General features: G+C 33.7%; 1 protein-coding gene across 3 annotated transcripts in view; it reads left to right on the forward strand.

Moving 5' to 3' along the window:
* Positions 1-6,910: 6,910 nt before the first annotated feature.
* The window catches only part of LOC129942285 (solute carrier organic anion transporter family member 5A1), a 208,825-nt gene continuing 196,177 nt past the window's right edge, over positions 6,911-19,558 (forward strand). For 2 of the 3 annotated variants that reach the window (XM_056051152.1, XM_056051154.1), the window contains exon 1: positions 7,239-8,191. The gene's annotated coding sequence lies outside the window, so the exon portion shown is untranslated. Of the gene's footprint in view, positions 7,174-7,238; positions 8,192-19,558 lie in introns of those variants that run through there. The other variant, XM_056051153.1, reaches the window with a different exon arrangement.

Here is a 19,558-nt window from a genome sequence, read left to right on the forward strand (position 1 = left end):
ATTTGCTTAAATTTTGAATAAATTATTAATTCCTTTCTTATGTTTTATCTATTTCACACAACTTAACACAATTTTCCTTTTGTGTCAAAGTTGATATTCATAAACGATTTTGTAGCTCTGTTTAGTTAGAAACAGTTAAAAGGTGTATTCTATTACAATCCTGGTACAATTTTACTTGAACATTATACGAAAAGTCTAAAAGTCAAAATTTGGATCGATTTATTAAATCTACTGACATTTCAATTTTTATTTTATTTTAAATATTTTAAATAATATGTCCCACAATGTAATCTTCTCATTTGGGTTTTTGATTTTTGACATTTTATGAAGTTCAACAAAATTTCTGTGGAGTTTATAGACTTATGACTCCAGGTTTAAGTTTAAAAATGGGCTTAAATTGTCTATGAACACATAAACTGGAGTTAAGATTAGAAAAGACCAAATCAGGAATATTCATAGTTCTTTAATAAACAACGATAAATATTGACTTGTCTTGAATTTCTTGAACGGTTACGTTGATACAAAAATCCTACATTTCGAACAAATCGGAGAAAATTAGTTTTCGATCGGTTAATTCGATGGAGGTGAATAAATAGAGCAACTTAATTTAAAACAACTTTGCAAAAATATTTCACTATAAATAGTTTATTTGGCGTATCGTTATTAAGCCTAGTATGCTGTTGATGCGTAACAAAAATTCCCATACAAAAATGACATGACGAAATCATAAACGAAAAATTTCACTGTGCTTAGTTGATAGCTGTACTAGATTTCTTAGTACAATTCTCCACTCTTTTCGTTCTAAATATAATTGCCCGGCATATTAATTGCTTGCTAAATTTTGACGTTTAATTTTTTCATTGAAAAAAAATTGTTTACTTGTGACTTTCGGTGTTTTGACTTTGATTTATGTATATTTGATTTAAAATAAAATGGATTTGTCTAATGTGTTCGAACAATACATTTCTGAATCGGAAACTCAGGATGTTGAAGATGTTATTGGTGATGTGAAAGAAGTGATGAAGACGAGCAGTGAACTTCAACTTTCAAAAAATAAAACGAAGATAAAAAAATTGATTTCTCTTCGGATTAAAAAAAAGAAGCCAGTGGAGCTATTTGGATGTTAGACCATTGGCTTCACAAAAATAACTCAGCCGTTGGGAGCCTCTGAAGTAATATAGCTGCAGAAATTCAATTACTATGTATTAACTGTTCAACAAAATGTCAATAAATAGAATTCTTTTCCGCTTTTGTTTAGCAGCAGCTGACTGCCAGAACTTGTCAATTGTTTTTGACAGCTGACAGAACTCTCCACAAATATTTTTCCGCTGTGGATTTCGTTCTCATTTTGATCTGCACTTGGAGACCGCCGAAAAATTCGTTTCACTTTAAGCCTAGTACATACTTCCTCGTGAAGTGAACGTTCGCCAGTGGAGAAAGTGAACTTTTGAAATTGCTCACTGGTACACACTTGTGAGTACACGTTGTGAACATGAACAAACCAAATGCCAAAGCTTCACCAACAGTTCCCGTACATTTTGCACGTGAATTGCCCGTGAACGAAAACTCTCCACTTTGTTCTCCACTCAGCTTCACGAGCAAGTTCACGGGTGAACCAAAAACTGAAATTTGTATGGGTTCACGAGATGGTTCACAAGTATTACTATGCTTTAGGTGCGTGCTAGGCTTTAATTATAAATGCAAAATGTAAAAATGGTATTTCAGCATGCCTTCTAAATAAATTATAATATTATTTTAATTCTTTATTGCTCAACAGCATCTCTGTTACTTAGTCACAGAGAAAGTCACCACTTAAGGCACCTTACATACTTTTATTTACGAATACAATTCGCCTCAAACAGCCATTATCATATTTATTAATTGCGCATGAATAACTTGCGCAGAGAATATTTATCTTTGTTTTTTTTTTAAGTTTTCTAAAATACATATGTTGTTTGTTTTTGTTTATAAAAAGAATTGTTTATTATGAATATGGATGACGTAAATATGTATTTCTTCTAGCCTAACAAATGTATGCTTATCCAGATTTTTGTATTAAAAAAAGGAAATGTAATTCTTTTGACAGAATGCGTAAAATAATAAATATAAATAGATGCACATGTCGAAAATGAGAACAGATCAAACAAATAAAATAACTACAAAGAAATGTAAAATGTGTTGTTTTCGCTTAAAACCTACTCTGAGCGCAAGTCCATGAAAAATCCTTCATTGTTTTGAATTTGAAGGGGTAGATATAGCCCCTTTTCAGTTCATCGTCTGTGGTCATAACATTTTACTTATATAAATAAAACCTTCGGATCACTTGTCTTACATAACCTTAAACAAAAACAAAAAAAAGTTGCCATATTCGTTGAGATGAGTGACGTAACAATCGTCTCTACTTCTATGTCAACCTAGGTTTATTGGACTTCAGAAAATAACAGTAATTGAGTAAATTTCAATAATTCTTTGCAGCAAAAAAGCAAACCTAGTGCCAAAAATATTTGTTGGAGGACTTAAGTAAATGGGATGATTAAATATATGAAGTGAATTGTGAAACTGAAGACTAACAGACAAACAAAAATAACTTCATATTGAAAGTGATTCAAAGACCTGCCTGGAAGCTCTACAAACTATTACCAAAAATTGTTAAATAGATCCTTACTTTATGCATACAACATAATATAATTGTCAAAGTTTTTTCTCTATTAGTTCTTAGAAAATACAATTAAGAAAATGTACTGATGTACTAAAATAAAAACATTCTTGTAACATCCCTGTTGGTTTTCTTTTTCAATCTAACAAAATCAAATTCACCACTCATGTCAAAGCCGATGTTTCATAGCTGACAGCGCCTCAATTCGCCGAAAAACACTTGTTCATTTTATCACATGGAGTCGGATACTCGGATTGTCGTTCAACATAACCATCTCCCTCATACAATACTTCATTCCAATTGGAATTGTATTGTTTTCTCATTTTCTCCACATACAAATTGATTCATTATTCGTTGTTCTTTTCGAATTCATTTTCGTTCTCCAACTCTATATAAAATTTCCCCTTTGATGCATTTCTTGAATTAAAATTTTTCACTCAGTCGTTCGGTGAATTTACAGTGAATTGGTAATAAAGTGCGGACAATTTCAACGAATTAAATTACTTAGTACTTTTTGATAACTTTTCTAGACATTTTCCGGTCATTCAACTGCATAATAAACAAAAAAGAAAATATGTAATGAAAAAAGTAAACTCTCGTGAAGATTTAACTATTTTCAACTCGCTAAAATGTCATGGAGACATATCTTTGGTCAATTTCCAGAATAAATAACGGAACTTATTGTGAATGATGCTGATCTGCGTCTGCTGGTGATAGTACAACAATGGAATTTATATTCACCTGTAGTTTTGAATTAATTTGTTAATTTTTATTCTCCAAACCAGAATTTTAATTTGTTATTCTTTATTTTGCCAAATGAATGCGTGCGTGTGTATTCACTTCGTAGATTTTTGTTTTCGCATTTCGGTATTCGGTGGATGATGCATATAAATGCAAATTGCATGTGGCTGGCTTTTGTCTGTCAAAAAAATATTTTCTTTGTTTTCCTTTTTATGAGATTACATAAAATAAACAAAAATATTTGAGAAAAATTCTACGAAAACAAAAGAAAAAAAACATAGTCCGAAGGGGAAAATAAAGGACACCCAAAAAGAAAATAAGGAAAAAACGAATCGTGCAAAAATATATGGAAGTTATGATGAAGAAGATGATGTTTTGATGTCACAGTGAAAGAATAAAAAGTGACAGATTGTTTAATTTTAATGATATATAATATTTTGTCTTTTTTTAAATATTAGGTTTAAATTCGTCAAAACTGTGAAGTAAAAAATTAAAAAAAAGAAAAGTAGAGCAAATCACTTCTATATTGTGTGCGCGCCCCTCCTGTTAAATAATTCAACCTCCCCCTAACGAATAAGAAGAAAAAAAAAAACTGTAAATTATTAAATAACAGCACAATAGACACAACCTTCCTTTCACAGCCTAAATCCAAACCAAAAAAAAAAAAGAAACAAATTGTACATGATTCGTGTTGATTTTTCGTCTTTCACTTTCAAATCCCGCGTAGGCCCATTAAATCTTTTGTGTGTGTCAAAAATTTAAAAAGTGAGATTTATTTTTATTTTATAATTGATCCATAATTGGGTCTCTGAATTCATTCATTATTCCAATTGTGTGTGTAGAATTTGTCTGTGTCCGTTTATTCATGAAGAGAATAAAATAAGTGTTTTTTTTTTTGTTTTTCTGTCAAAAAGTTGTCAAATTTCCCAAGAGTGAATCTATTCAGCAAAATAAAAGGATAAAAACTTAAGATATATCAAATTGAACTTTCAGGTGAGTGAATTTTTAAATGAAAATATTCTATATAGATTTTTTAAATTTAAAAATAGGTTTTAATTATCCTTCAACCCGTCTTTTTTATATTTTATCTGTCTTTTTTCTTCTTGTCACCTCGTTCCACTTGCATTATACTATTACCTATAAAAATAATGATTCCTCATCGGAAGCCATAATTAGCTCCCATCGTTAAGCGATATCTATAAAGTTATACCTACCTATAGACCTACATATGAACATAAAAAGTTACATATATGTAGGTACATAAATGGTATTCTGTTTCTGAGTAGGTATTCTCGCCTTGGGGTCTTTTGAGATTGTTGTAGTTATTTTTAGAATTATCCTTTAATTTGTGTTTTGTTTTATATTTTGTCTGTCTGTTTCTCCTTTTGCCTACATATTTACCTAACTCCTTTGGTCCATGGACAGGGATGACTTGATGGAGGATGCCCTTATCAAATATGATATTTTCACTCAAAAAAAAAAATCCTCGAGACATTCCTTTTTGCTAAGGTGATTTTCTTTTGTGGATATAAAAAGTAAAAATAAAATAATTTACAAAAAATAACATTAAGAAAGTTGAATTATATATTAAATTTCCTTCGATCAAAAAATAAAAGAAAATCTTCTCATATTATAAATTCAAATTAAAAGATTATAGGTTAATTTCATGGATACAGTCAAGCAAAATGTTATTTAAAGGGTATTCCAGGTGTCACTTCTGAAGCTGTCGCCGTTTGACATTTGACAAGTGGAATCTTCGCCACTAGCATTAAAGTTGGAGATTAACACCCTTTGATACATTTTTAGACACTGAAGTTGTTAAATAACTTTCAAAAACCTGCCATATTTTAATTTTGCAATAAACAATAAAAGAAGGAGAAACAATGCCAAATTGCTTTTATTTATTTAAATTTAAATAAACTAATGTAAGAAAATGTAACAGATGTATTTTTTAGAGTTGTGGTTTCCGATCTGGCAATATTTTTTCCTGGCGGATTTTTTGACAGCTGTCACTTGTTTTAGAGTTTTATAATAAATACCAAAATAATTATTCGGTTCGGGGCTAAATGCCATACAGCCAACGCCAACGAAACAAAAAAAGCATTGAAGACGTCGATCGGTTTGTCAATGAGCCTCCTCGTATTTCAGACGTTTACGGCCGAGCAGAAAATACAGTTGACTTGTTTCTCACTTCTGATTCTGATAAGTACAAAATCAGTGTATTGACGCCTATAGGCACATCGGAACACAGTGCCTTATAATTTCTCGTGTCAAACAAATCCAGTTAAAAAAAGAGCTCCAAAGAGAACCGTTTGGCAGTACGAGAAAAACGACTGGGACGGTCTTGGGTTTTCTTCAGGATCTTTAACTGATCGCTATGCTTCCTCGGTAGTGACGTAGACTGCAGTGCAGATATGATTTCTAGTAGGATTCATCTGGGAATGGAAACCTTTATCCCGAATAGGGTTAAAAGTATTAAACCCAAGGTTAAATCATGGTTCGATTCGAGCTGCAAAGAGGTTATCAAGGAGAAAGAGGTGAGCTTCCCGTGTTAAAGTCAACCCAACTGAGGAAAACCGGACAAATTTTACGCAAGCGAGGAAGGCGTTGCAGGCCTATATTCAAAGGACCAAACTTTTACATGACCAAAAATTACGGCGAAAAATACTGCAATGACTGCAATGTCCAAAAGGCATAAAGAACTTTTTGGTCATTTGTAAAAACCATGAGGAATTCTTCCTCGGTTCCTACGCTTGTTGTCAATGACACTCCTTTAGTTAGCTCTATTGATAGGGCTAACTTATTTGCAAGGCAGTTCGCAGAAAATTTCACCTTACCAGACAGAGTCATGATCCCCCCAGTTCTTCAACGCGTAAATAATTCTATGGGACCAATATTTTTTTGTACTGGAACTGTGGCGAGAGTTCTTAGAGATCTCAACATTAATAAACCCTCTGGCCCAGATGGTATCCCCGCTATTATTCTGAAGAGGTGTTCTTCCATGCTAGCAAAACCACTGCGAAAGCTTTTCCATCTATCCTATTCTTCTGGGCTCGTTCCGTGTAGTTGGAAAACTGCATTTGCTCAGCCAATCCCAAAGAAAGCGAATCTTCTTCTCCCAAAGAAATACAATTAAGAAAATGTACTGATGTACTAAAATAAAAACATTCTTGTAACATCCCTGTTGGTTTTCTTTTTCAATCTAACAAAATCAAATTCACCACTCATGTCAAAGCCGATGTTTCATAGCTGACAGCGCCTCAATTCGCCGAAAAACACTTGTTCATTTTATCACATGGAGTCGGATACTCGGATTGTCGTTCAACATAACCATCTCCCTCATACAATACTTCATTCCAATTGGAATTGTATTGTTTTCTCATTTTCTCCACATACAAATTGATTCATTATTCGTTGTTCTTTTCGAATTCATTTTCGTTCTCCAACTCTATATAAAATTTCCCCTTTGATGCATTTCTTGAATTAAAATTTTTCACTCAGTCGTTCGGTGAATTTACAGTGAATTGGTAATAAAGTGCGGACAATTTCAACGAATTAAATTACTTAGTACTTTTTGATAACTTTTCTAGACATTTTCCGGTCATTCAACTGCATAATAAACAAAAAAGAAAATATGTAATGAAAAAAGTAAACTCTCGTGAAGATTTAACTATTTTCAACTCGCTAAAATGTCATGGAGACATATCTTTGGTCAATTTCCAGAATAAATAACGGAACTTATTGTGAATGATGCTGATCTGCGTCTGCTGGTGATAGTACAACAATGGAATTTATATTCACCTGTAGTTTTGAATTAATTTGTTAATTTTTATTCTCCAAACCAGAATTTTAATTTGTTATTCTTTATTTTGCCAAATGAATGCGTGCGTGTGTATTCACTTCGTAGATTTTTGTTTTCGCATTTCGGTATTCGGTGGATGATGCATATAAATGCAAATTGCATGTGGCTGGCTTTTGTCTGTCAAAAAAATATTTTCTTTGTTTTCCTTTTTATGAGATTACATAAAATAAACAAAAATATTTGAGAAAAATTCTACGAAAACAAAAGAAAAAAAACATAGTCCGAAGGGGAAAATAAAGGACACCCAAAAAGAAAATAAGGAAAAAACGAATCGTGCAAAAATATATGGAAGTTATGATGAAGAAGATGATGTTTTGATGTCACAGTGAAAGAATAAAAAGTGACAGATTGTTTAATTTTAATGATATATAATATTTTGTCTTTTTTTAAATATTAGGTTTAAATTCGTCAAAACTGTGAAGTAAAAAATTAAAAAAAAGAAAAGTAGAGCAAATCACTTCTATATTGTGTGCGCGCCCCTCCTGTTAAATAATTCAACCTCCCCCTAACGAATAAGAAGAAAAAAAAAAACTGTAAATTATTAAATAACAGCACAATAGACACAACCTTCCTTTCACAGCCTAAATCCAAACCAAAAAAAAAAAAGAAACAAATTGTACATGATTCGTGTTGATTTTTCGTCTTTCACTTTCAAATCCCGCGTAGGCCCATTAAATCTTTTGTGTGTGTCAAAAATTTAAAAAGTGAGATTTATTTTTATTTTATAATTGATCCATAATTGGGTCTCTGAATTCATTCATTATTCCAATTGTGTGTGTAGAATTTGTCTGTGTCCGTTTATTCATGAAGAGAATAAAATAAGTGTTTTTTTTTTTGTTTTTCTGTCAAAAAGTTGTCAAATTTCCCAAGAGTGAATCTATTCAGCAAAATAAAAGGATAAAAACTTAAGATATATCAAATTGAACTTTCAGGTGAGTGAATTTTTAAATGAAAATATTCTATATAGATTTTTTAAATTTAAAAATAGGTTTTAATTATCCTTCAACCCGTCTTTTTTATATTTTATCTGTCTTTTTTCTTCTTGTCACCTCGTTCCACTTGCATTATACTATTACCTATAAAAATAATGATTCCTCATCGGAAGCCATAATTAGCTCCCATCGTTAAGCGATATCTATAAAGTTATACCTACCTATAGACCTACATATGAACATAAAAAGTTACATATATGTAGGTACATAAATGGTATTCTGTTTCTGAGTAGGTATTCTCGCCTTGGGGTCTTTTGAGATTGTTGTAGTTATTTTTAGAATTATCCTTTAATTTGTGTTTTGTTTTATATTTTGTCTGTCTGTTTCTCCTTTTGCCTACATATTTACCTAACTCCTTTGGTCCATGGACAGGGATGACTTGATGGAGGATGCCCTTATCAAATATGATATTTTCACTCAAAAAAAAAAATCCTCGAGACATTCCTTTTTGCTAAGGTGATTTTCTTTTGTGGATATAAAAAGTAAAAATAAAATAATTTACAAAAAATAACATTAAGAAAGTTGAATTATATATTAAATTTCCTTCGATCAAAAAATAAAAGAAAATCTTCTCATATTATAAATTCAAATTAAAAGATTATAGGTTAATTTCATGGATACAGTCAAGCAAAATGTTATTTAAAGGGTATTCCAGGTGTCACTTCTGAAGCTGTCGCCGTTTGACATTTGACAAGTGGAATCTTCGCCACTAGCATTAAAGTTGGAGATTAACACCCTTTGATACATTTTTAGACACTGAAGTTGTTAAATAACTTTCAAAAACCTGCCATATTTTAATTTTGCAATAAACAATAAAAGAAGGAGAAACAATGCCAAATTGCTTTTATTTATTTAAATTTAAATAAACTAATGTAAGAAAATGTAACAGATGTATTTTTTAGAGTTGTGGTTTCCGATCTGGCAATATTTTTTCCTGGCGGATTTTTTGACAGCTGTCACTTGTTTTAGAGTTTTATAATAAATACCAAAATAATTATTCGGTTCGGGGCTAAATGCCATACAGCCAACGCCAACGAAACAAAAAAAGCATTGAAGACGTCGATCGGTTTGTCAATGAGCCTCCTCGTATTTCAGACGTTTACGGCCGAGCAGAAAATACAGTTGACTTGTTTCTCACTTCTGATTCTGATAAGTACAAAATCAGTGTATTGACGCCTATAGGCACATCGGAACACAGTGCCTTATAATTTCTCGTGTCAAACAAATCCAGTTAAAAAAAGAGCTCCAAAGAGAACCGTTTGGCAGTACGAGAAAAACGACTGGGACGGTCTTGGGTTTTCTTCAGGATCTTTAACTGATCGCTATGCTTCCTCGGTAGTGACGTAGACTGCAGTGCAGATATGATTTCTAGTAGGATTCATCTGGGAATGGAAACCTTTATCCCGAATAGGGTTAAAAGTATTAAACCCAAGGTTAAATCATGGTTCGATTCGAGCTGCAAAGAGGTTATCAAGGAGAAAGAGGTGAGCTTCCCGTGTTAAAGTCAACCCAACTGAGGAAAACCGGACAAATTTTACGCAAGCGAGGAAGGCGTTGCAGGCCTATATTCAAAGGACCAAACTTTTACATGACCAAAAATTACGGCGAAAAATACTGCAATGACTGCAATGTCCAAAAGGCATAAAGAACTTTTTGGTCATTTGTAAAAACCATGAGGAATTCTTCCTCGGTTCCTACGCTTGTTGTCAATGACACTCCTTTAGTTAGCTCTATTGATAGGGCTAACTTATTTGCAAGGCAGTTCGCAGAAAATTTCACCTTACCAGACAGAGTCATGATCCCCCCAGTTCTTCAACGCGTAAATAATTCTATGGGACCAATATTTTTTTGTACTGGAACTGTGGCGAGAGTTCTTAGAGATCTCAACATTAATAAACCCTCTGGCCCAGATGGTATCCCCGCTATTATTCTGAAGAGGTGTTCTTCCATGCTAGCAAAACCACTGCGAAAGCTTTTCCATCTATCCTATTCTTCTGGGCTCGTTCCGTGTAGTTGGAAAACTGCATTTGCTCAGCCAATCCCAAAGAAAGCGAATCTTCTTCTCCCACAAATTACCGACCGATAGCACTAACGTCCCTTCTTTCTAAGGTCATGGAAGCGCTGATTATTTATCAGCTTAAGAAATATCTTGAGGAACGGAAGCTTCTTAATGACCGGCAATACGGCTTTCGGAGCAATAGATCCACTGGTGATCTCATGGTTCATTTCACCGAACAGTGGAACAAATCTTCACATCGCACAGTGGTCCAGAAGGCACATTTAACGCGAATTAATTCTTGGCTTTGTAAAAACCACACAAAATGACAAAAAATCATTAGTTATACTAGTATTTGGAAAATAGAATTTGCATTTTACTAAAACAAAACTATAATGCTAAATACTTCATTTAATAAAAGGTAATTAATTTCAGTATTAGGAGCTTATATTTAATTCTACATTAGGTGCTTTGAGCAGATTCATTGCTTCTAGTTCCATTTTTTTCTTTTTACAACATTTTCCCTGTAAACTTAATTCAGATATGATCGGATCTGATGACAACAAAAAATAATTAAAAAGATCAATGTTAGTATGCTCTGCTGTATCTTTTCTGCTTCTATGTTCTCTTATGAACTTAAAATCTTTATTTTTGGCCTCTTGTGCTTCCTCACCTAACTGTCCAATAGGCAAAATTGCTTGCTTAATAACTTCAGATCCATGAATTAGCACTTTGTGAACACTTGTCGGCATATTATACCACGGATACAAGGACACGTACTGTTTTGCAGTTTCCAGGGAATACTGATTAAATTTAGTAACATCTATTTCGTATCCAGATGAAATGGATTGCAGAATAATATAAAAGCGATAAATTAAAGACTCATCCAACCCCGTCACTTCAGCCGACTTTTTATAATTGTCAAAAAAAGTTCTTGCCGTATTACCCGTATTCGTAGATCCATATCCAGGTTTCGGCTGGTCTACAATGATGCCCAATGCTTGCCTCAATTTATAAACGATGTCCTTTTTCCTTGACTCTACTAAACTTTTATTCTCACCTCTGACCTGCCAAGATTTGATGTGCAATCTATATGATATATGCAAGCAACATTCAAAGAACCTTATCCAGGAATGTAAGGTTGACAGTCCAAAGTCTTGATTTTCAACCCTGGGATTTTTTTGGGTTACATTTTGTAAATTGTTCATTTCTGATGGCTTAGCTAAACATATGTAACAGCTTTGAGTAGACTTTGTATCGGTCAATGTGTGACAAACCTTGCCATCCACCATTGTAAGCACAAGATTAAAGTCGATATTCTTACCCTGATATTGATAGCTCTGCAAATTAGCAATTTGGTTTTTAATGTTATTGACCTCTGATTTAGTAATTTCTGGTGTTTCTTTGGCAAAAATAAATTTAATAGCTCTGCAAAACCGTGTGGAAGATGGTACTTTATTTTGCCATATAATATTCGTATCATATTGGCTATCGCGCAGTTGTAAGGGCACTAGCGATATTATCAAAACAGATGAGTCTCCTGCTGATGAACTACTTAGTTGTCTATAATTACTTTGACCAGAGCTACCATCTATACCCCATTTACAAACCAGAGTGAATAAATTGCTACTTGATGTCAGAAGTACTTCTTTTTGAAGTTCACATATCCTGTTTGTTGTCAAATTAAGCAAATCTTGTAATTTAATTTCCACGCTCATGTTCGTCACAACAATGCTGTTTTCTGCAGGATAACATTTTTTTTTAGCTGATAATATTTTGTACCATGGTGGATAAATATTTGCGTTGCAGTTTTTTGCAGCAAATCTATAAGATAAGTAGGTAGATTTACTTGATTTTGTATTTATTATAAGCGCTAATGCTTCGTCTGGAGACATGGGTATAGGTATATTTTTGTCTGAATCTTTTGCCCTACTTTTTTTTATAGTTGCCATTGATTCTTCAACAGCTTCTTTAACAACATGAGCGGCATCTCGCTTACCACTCTTCCATAGCGCAGATTGAGTTGCACGTGAAAGCTCTTCCAAAGAATTATTAACAACCATATTTTGTACTTTTTTTTGTTGACATCTAATACCAGCATCAAGGAAATTTTTTGATGGCCTTCCAGCTTTTGATGGTCCAGGTTGACTATCCACACCCTCGTTAACAGACAATTTCATTCTGGTTTCAAGCCATGTTTTATTTAGTTTCAAAAATCTAAGTCGGTAGTTATTTGGTTTTTTCCAACGAGATTCAACATTTTTCACAAAATTTTCCAACTTACTTTCAATACCTTCGGTTTTCAGGTGCTTAGTGTTGTAAATATGCAATTCTAATGATCTTACACATTTATCCCTAGTTAAATTTTTGAATTTTAACCATTCCTCAAATAATTCTAAGTACGTAATTTCAGCAACCATTTCTGAAAAAAAAAATTAAATAAAATACTGGGGCAACGCGGGGACTCAAATTTTTTTCCCGTTATATTTCTTAATACATGTACTAACTAATACAAAAGTAAGTTATATCTGCAATGATCTGCAATTTTTTATAAGACTTGATACATTTTAACTTTTCATCAAAAATACTATAACAACTAAAAAACGGAATAACTAAAAATATATAACATATGCTTACTGTTTTTTATAGTAGATATAATATTTAAAGCATTAAGAAATCACAACAAAAAAAAGTCACCGATAAACGTTCAATGGCGTAACGAAATCTGCAAACGCGTGTAACTCTTTGTTTTGATAATAAGTAAAATGTTAAGAATTTATTATGGTTGGTGTTGCCATACTACTAAAATATTTACAACAGTCACTAACTTAATGCGTTATTACATAGTTTCGGTATCTAGCACTCGATTTATAAGGGGTTTGGGTCAAATTATTATATGTCAGAAATTTGAATAAATTCGTTTTAGATGTCGATTCTGGACCACAGTGCATCGTTTTGGAGCAAATAAGATTATTGCACTTGATATTTTAAAGACATTTGATAAAGTCTGGCATCTTGCTCTCTTATCGAAATTGCGTGCTTTCGGTTTTCATGAATCGCTGCTTCATTGGATTAGTAACTACCTTTCGGATCGTTCAATACCAGTAGTATTGAATGGATTCAAGCCTGAAACTCATAAAATAAATGCTGGTGTGCCCCAGGGCTCCGTTTTATCTCCAACACTCTTTCTCATTTTTATTAATGATCTCCTGTCTGCTAATTCTAATCCAATGCATTGTTTCGCTGACGATAGCACTTTTAGATTTTCATATTCGTTTCCAGACACACAATCCTCCCCTTTGGATGCGGAACTGGAACGGCAAAATATGGTTATCTCATTAAATTCCGACCTGCACAGCATTGTACAATGGGGAATAAAAGATCGTGTGGAATTTAATGCTTCGAAAACGCAATGCAGTCCTGTATCGTTAAAGCGAGATAAACCGTCTTTGCCACTATCTATGAGTGGCACTATCATCAACGAAACGGAAAATCTTGACATCCTCGGAATGTGCATAAGCAACCACCTTTAGTGGAGCGATCATAATTTTTGTCTCCGTCTGATCTGGCTACAATCTACAAATCCTATAAACTTCCGAAACTTGAATATAACTCTCATCTCTGGACTGGTGCTCCAGTAACTTATTTAAGCTTCTTGGACAGTATTAAAAAAAGAGCTTTTAAAATTATAGGTGACATTAACATAATCAACTCGTTTACGTCACTGGAACATTACGCAAGGTTTCGTGCCTCACCCTTTTTTACCGTAATCTTAACGGACTGTGCTCTAGTGGAATAGCCAGTTGCATTCCTCCCCTTAAACAATTTAAACGTAATACCCACGCTTCTAGGAATGTCCATTAGTGTACCCTTGAGCCCAATTTCGGCCGTACTATGAAGTACAGAGATTCTTTTTTAAGCCGTACAACGCTAATGTGGAACGCCTTGCCACGCTCTATCTTTCCCTGTCATTGCAATGTTCAGAAATTTAAAATCAATGTACATCGACACCTCCTATACAACAATTCTATCTTTTCCGCTTTTAGTGAGCGTATTAATTCTCCTTGTGGGCCTGTGGTGTGTCCTCTAAGTCGATTTAACATCGCTGGGCTTTTTTTGTGGGGTTATGTGGAGTCCTTTGTCTTCGCAGATGACCCCGATACGATTGACGCCTGTATCTTTATCTTTATAAATTTTATAAAGCTAAGTTCTTTGCCATACAATTAAATTATACGCGTTTTATTTCTTCCTTAAAAGCACACGAATAATAAATCACCCTATCTTTAAACAATACATGGGCCCTACACTTTCCAAAAGTCGATCCTATTTGAAAGTGCATTTCGTACCGCTTTTAAATTTTTCTTAAACTTTCAAATTGAAAAAAATAGTACTAAATACATTTTCATTTCGGATAAGTTTTTTTTCGAGTCTCGAATTATTTCTTATAAGATCTTTCAAATTAAGAACCAAACAAATATTACACAAATAAAAGTAAGTTTTGTGAAAATCAGAAGTTAAAATTAACTTCAGCAAAAAAAAAAAAACAACAATGGACCAAGATGACTCCCTTGAGGTACACCAGAATTGACTTTAAATTGTCATAAAGGATTATTCCTGAACATCACGCCTTAATATCTATGTATCTTTCAGATATGACAAAATCCATTTATTGAAACGTTCGTTAAGTTCTAAATACCTTAATTTATTAAGATATTTATTCCATCTTAGTCGTTGGACTTTTACGTTTACCCTTCTGGCTAAGTCTACGTCGCTGTACAGCCCGAACAGCTCGTCGTTCCATCTTCTCCTCCACTTCCCTTGGATCCATACGAAAAACTTTTCTCTCGAAACGACCCAAGGTACTTTTATCCGTTTTTACCATAGTCGATGCTTCTGCACCGTATAGCAGGACGGGGACACATAACGACACATTGGTCCTTCGAGACAAGTCTCTTCCACTCAATTGCTTTCTTAGCCCAAAGAAACAGCGGTTAGCAAGAGTTATTCTGTGTTTGATCTCAGCGCTGGTGTTGTTTTTTTTTTCGTTTACAGCGGAGCCTAGGTAGACGAAGTCCTTGAATACCTCAAAGTTACGTCTGTCGATTGTGACGTTTTGACCAAAACGTCGCGTCGGTGTTGTATGTCCTTTCTAGACGACAGCATGTACTTGGTTTTGCCCTCATTAACCGTTAAACCCATTTTTGCCGCCTCTGCCTCAATACTCACAAAAGCCCCCCGATTATGTCAATGTTATCAGCATATGCCAGTAATTGGACAGACTTTTTAAAGATAGTGTCTCTAGCGTTGACGTGTGAGCTCTGAACTATTCTTTCAAGTACGATCTTAAAAAAATCGTATGACAACGCATCACCTTGACTTAAATCTTTGTTGCCAGGTTCTGTTAAGTTGTTTCCAACTTTAATGGAGCAGCGTAAATTCTTAATGGTCATTCTGCAGAAACGGACGAGTTTGGCAGGGATGCCAAAACTAGACATGGCTTTGTATAGCTCGTCCCTGTAGATGCTGTCTTATGCGGCCTTGAAATCGATGAAAAGATGGTGGGTATCGATTTGGTGTTCTTGGGTTCTTTCCAGGATCTGCTGTAATGTAAATATTTGATCGACAGTGGACTTTCTTGGCCTAAAACAACACTGATAAGGATCTATCAGGTTGTTGACGATGGGCTTTAGACGTTCACATATTACGTCAGAGAAGATTTTGTAGGCGATGTTAAGTAGACTGATTCCTCTATAGTTGGTGCAGCTTAGAGGGTCTCCTTTTTTCAGGATCGGGCAAACAATACTGAGGTTCCAACCATGTCTTACAGATAAGTTGGTGCATGCTCCTAACCAACTTATCTCCAGCTGCTTTAATGAGCTCGGCATTCAAGCCATCCGCTCCAGCGGCTTTATTAGACTTCAGCTTAGATATGGCAAACTTTACTTCGTCTAAGTCGGCAGCACGGAATTGTTGGCTTTCGTCGTCTATGTTTAATGGTCCATCCTGCCTGACAGCGGAATTCGATTCGTCGTCGCCGTTATACAGTCTGCAGAAGTGGTCCTTCCATATTCTCAGCATTGACTACTGTTTATACTAATCGTTATTTTGGGTGCTTTCCTTTTGATAAAAATAAGTTAATCTTATGTCACGGGCGTTTATTTACTATACAGACATTTGTGATAATCTGAGGCTTACTAGAAAAGGATCCGGCTAGAATCTTTTATAAGAAATGTTACAGATAAACCAAAGTATTTGTTCATTTTATAAAATACACTTTGACAGATGATGACGATACTACCTGTCAGGTAAGAAATAACTCACCCTCTCTAAGGCATACACTTATTTTTCATTTATTTGAAATTAATTGAATTGCTTTTCAATATCCTTGAAAGTAAAATAAAATGATACACTACTCACTCTCTGATGGATTTTGATTGATTACCTGTTAATTGATTTACTTTCTATACCTAACAATCTTTCTTTTTTGGTCATCTTTTTAAAATAAAATTTGTTGCTTTCAAATTCATATTTTATCGGATGTCAAATTGTATTTCTGTCGGTACAACTAAAATTTAAACAACAAAGTGTCAATAAATCGATAAAAGAAATCTCTTAAAAAGATTGATAAAGTTGTAAGTAATCAAGAGACACATGAAGAAAATATTTATTGGTGTAGGGTTGAGCTATTTTTATATTTATTTCCATAAAGTTTTCATGTATATTTTTGCTTTTCAAAATAACCGCCCACACATTTATGAGTTGAGAAAAGGCCACAAGGTTTCTATATGTATATCTCTTCCTCTTCCGAAGTTTTGTTGAAATCAATATTCCTACTTTACCCTATGAAATATAGATTTATGACATTTTTGACATTGGCTTTCGTTGCCAAGAGAAAGTTAAGACAACATTTTGTTTTATTTTTGTGTTTTTTTTTACATGAAATATAAATAAACACAAAAAGGTGTGGTATGGACTTAAAAGTGATTTAATATCCCCAAACGAACATAAAATGAGCCATCCCAAAAAAATCTTTCAACAGCTATTTATTTGACAGATAATGACCATTAGTCGGTGTGTACAAAATGTTTGGCAACCAGATGTCATAATGTAAATTAGCTTTTATTTTGAAAAACTGAAACGAAACACAAAATGACACAGCGACTTCTACATCAACTTTGACAATCACTTCACACTTTTAAGAGCCGCTGGTTTTAAATTGCACTTTAGGCAACTTAAGGCAGGTTAAGATTTCAGGAAAGAAATACGAATTTTTTCATCAGAATACAATACACAACTTATGATCGACTTGTAACCTGTGTAAGATTTTGTTTATAGATAATAATGATGTTGGTACTTTTTACAAGTAAACTTCTAAGTTTGAAATTATTGACATCTTGAAAATTAACTTGGCGACAGTGACACTTTTTAATTTTAGCTGTGTGGAACTTAGCGCCATCCTGTTGAAACTATATATCTTCGATGTGCATATCATCTAATTTCATAAGGCCATAAGAAGTTGATGATCATCGAATTATAGCGATCGCTCATCAGTAAATTTGTTTAAATGCATTGGCACCTCGTGAAACTCGTTTAATTGGGTGTCGTCAAAGATGCGGCAATTTAGCTGATTCACGAACCCATTCATCTAAAAATTAAACTCATCACTTAAAGATGATATTTCCCTAAAAATTGAGATCAACCGATACCGATGTTACCATTTTTTCGTGTTTCTATGAAAAAATGTCTTTAGTAACTGATCAAAAGAAGATATTTTGACAGAAAGTAAAAGAAACAATATGGCCGCCACGAGCTGTCAAAACTAACTGGTTGCTATTGGAAAATTCATATATTTCACATGACTTTTTAAATCGAAGTGTGGCTTTTAGAGTTGCTGTGTCAGTTTGTTACTCAAATCCAAATTTCTCCATGTGAACGGAACATAATTGCCTATTTAAAATTTGTTTTTTAGTAAGACATATTCAAACAGTTTTTAGTTACAATCAGTTTCGGTTTTCTTCGACTTAAGATATGTCTAAGCTAGTTCAATAATTGTTTAAATTTTGTGTAATTTAAATTCATAGTATAACGGTTTCTTAATCTAGAAATATATTGCTCTAATTTTAGTTGCTTGCTCCCAACAACTATAGCTGCTCTGCTCATTACTGGCTGATAATAAATTACAGACTAGGACTTAAACTAAGCTTACAACTAAATAAAACTGAACCATAATCGATTAAGGTACAGGCAAAAACTCCAGAATAATCTTCTGACTACCCCGAGTTCAGCAGTTGACTTAGCCTTGACACACTTCCGGTTAAAAATAAGACTACTCTCATTGCTATCTATTACATTATTATAGACGACTCTAACAATTAAAATTTAAGGAGATGCCTTTTCATAGAACGGAATTCGGACCGAATTTGTATCTGGTCTTAAAAGAGTGATTGACCCTTTGTTGAGACAATTGAACGGTGAAAGTAAAAGTTTTCATTAACACTGTCAGTGGTGTTCGATTCTATTAAGGATCCTATTAGTGGTTTGAATGAGAGATTGTGCGCTCTATCTTTTTCAAAAAAGGTCACTTTGGTACTGTATGATGGGTGTTACTTGTGTTGAATAGTGATTGTTTTGTTGGAAAAACAATTTTTATTTGGTTTTTTAAAAAGTCCGCAGCATCGTCGCAGGATCTGTCGTTCAAATTTCTCTAATTCTTTGGCAACTGTTGGTGATATGGTAAACCAAGTGCAGAATCCGTACGTGAGAACGGGTCTTATTAATATTCATTAGAATTTAGGTGTTCTTTTGAAGGAATTTCGAGTTAAATAGTATTTTCAATGAACCAGCTGCCATTTTTGCCTTTTTTATAATCATCTTACCATGTTTATTAAAGAGGAATCGGTTTTGAAAATTGACGCCAAGATACTTTGTTTCTGGAAGTAACTGTATTTCAAAATTATTTATTGTAAGGTTAAGGGATGTACTCTCTTTAAGTGCAAGTCAATCCACATTTTCTAGGGTTAATTTTTAGTCTCCATTTCTCAAAATAATTAATTTTCCACAAGTGGTAGTCTTTTCTTTATTTTGTTAAAGGCTAAGGTTGGTCGAACATCACTTGCGAATACACTCAATTGTATCATCAGCATAGTGAATAGAACCCGGTTCATCCGATGTGGGATATGAAAGAGGGAAATCAGGGAAAAAGTTGGCCTAAAAAATTGTGCCTAAAATAGACCCTTGAGCAACGCCTGTATTAACGGGAAAAAAGAGGTGTGTTCAGAACCTATATATATTGCAGAAGTTCTGTTATTGAA

This window comes from Eupeodes corollae, chromosome 1 (assembly GCF_945859685.1).
Source record: "Eupeodes corollae chromosome 1, idEupCoro1.1, whole genome shotgun sequence".
NCBI classification, from domain to species: domain Eukaryota; kingdom Metazoa; phylum Arthropoda; class Insecta; order Diptera; family Syrphidae; genus Eupeodes; species Eupeodes corollae.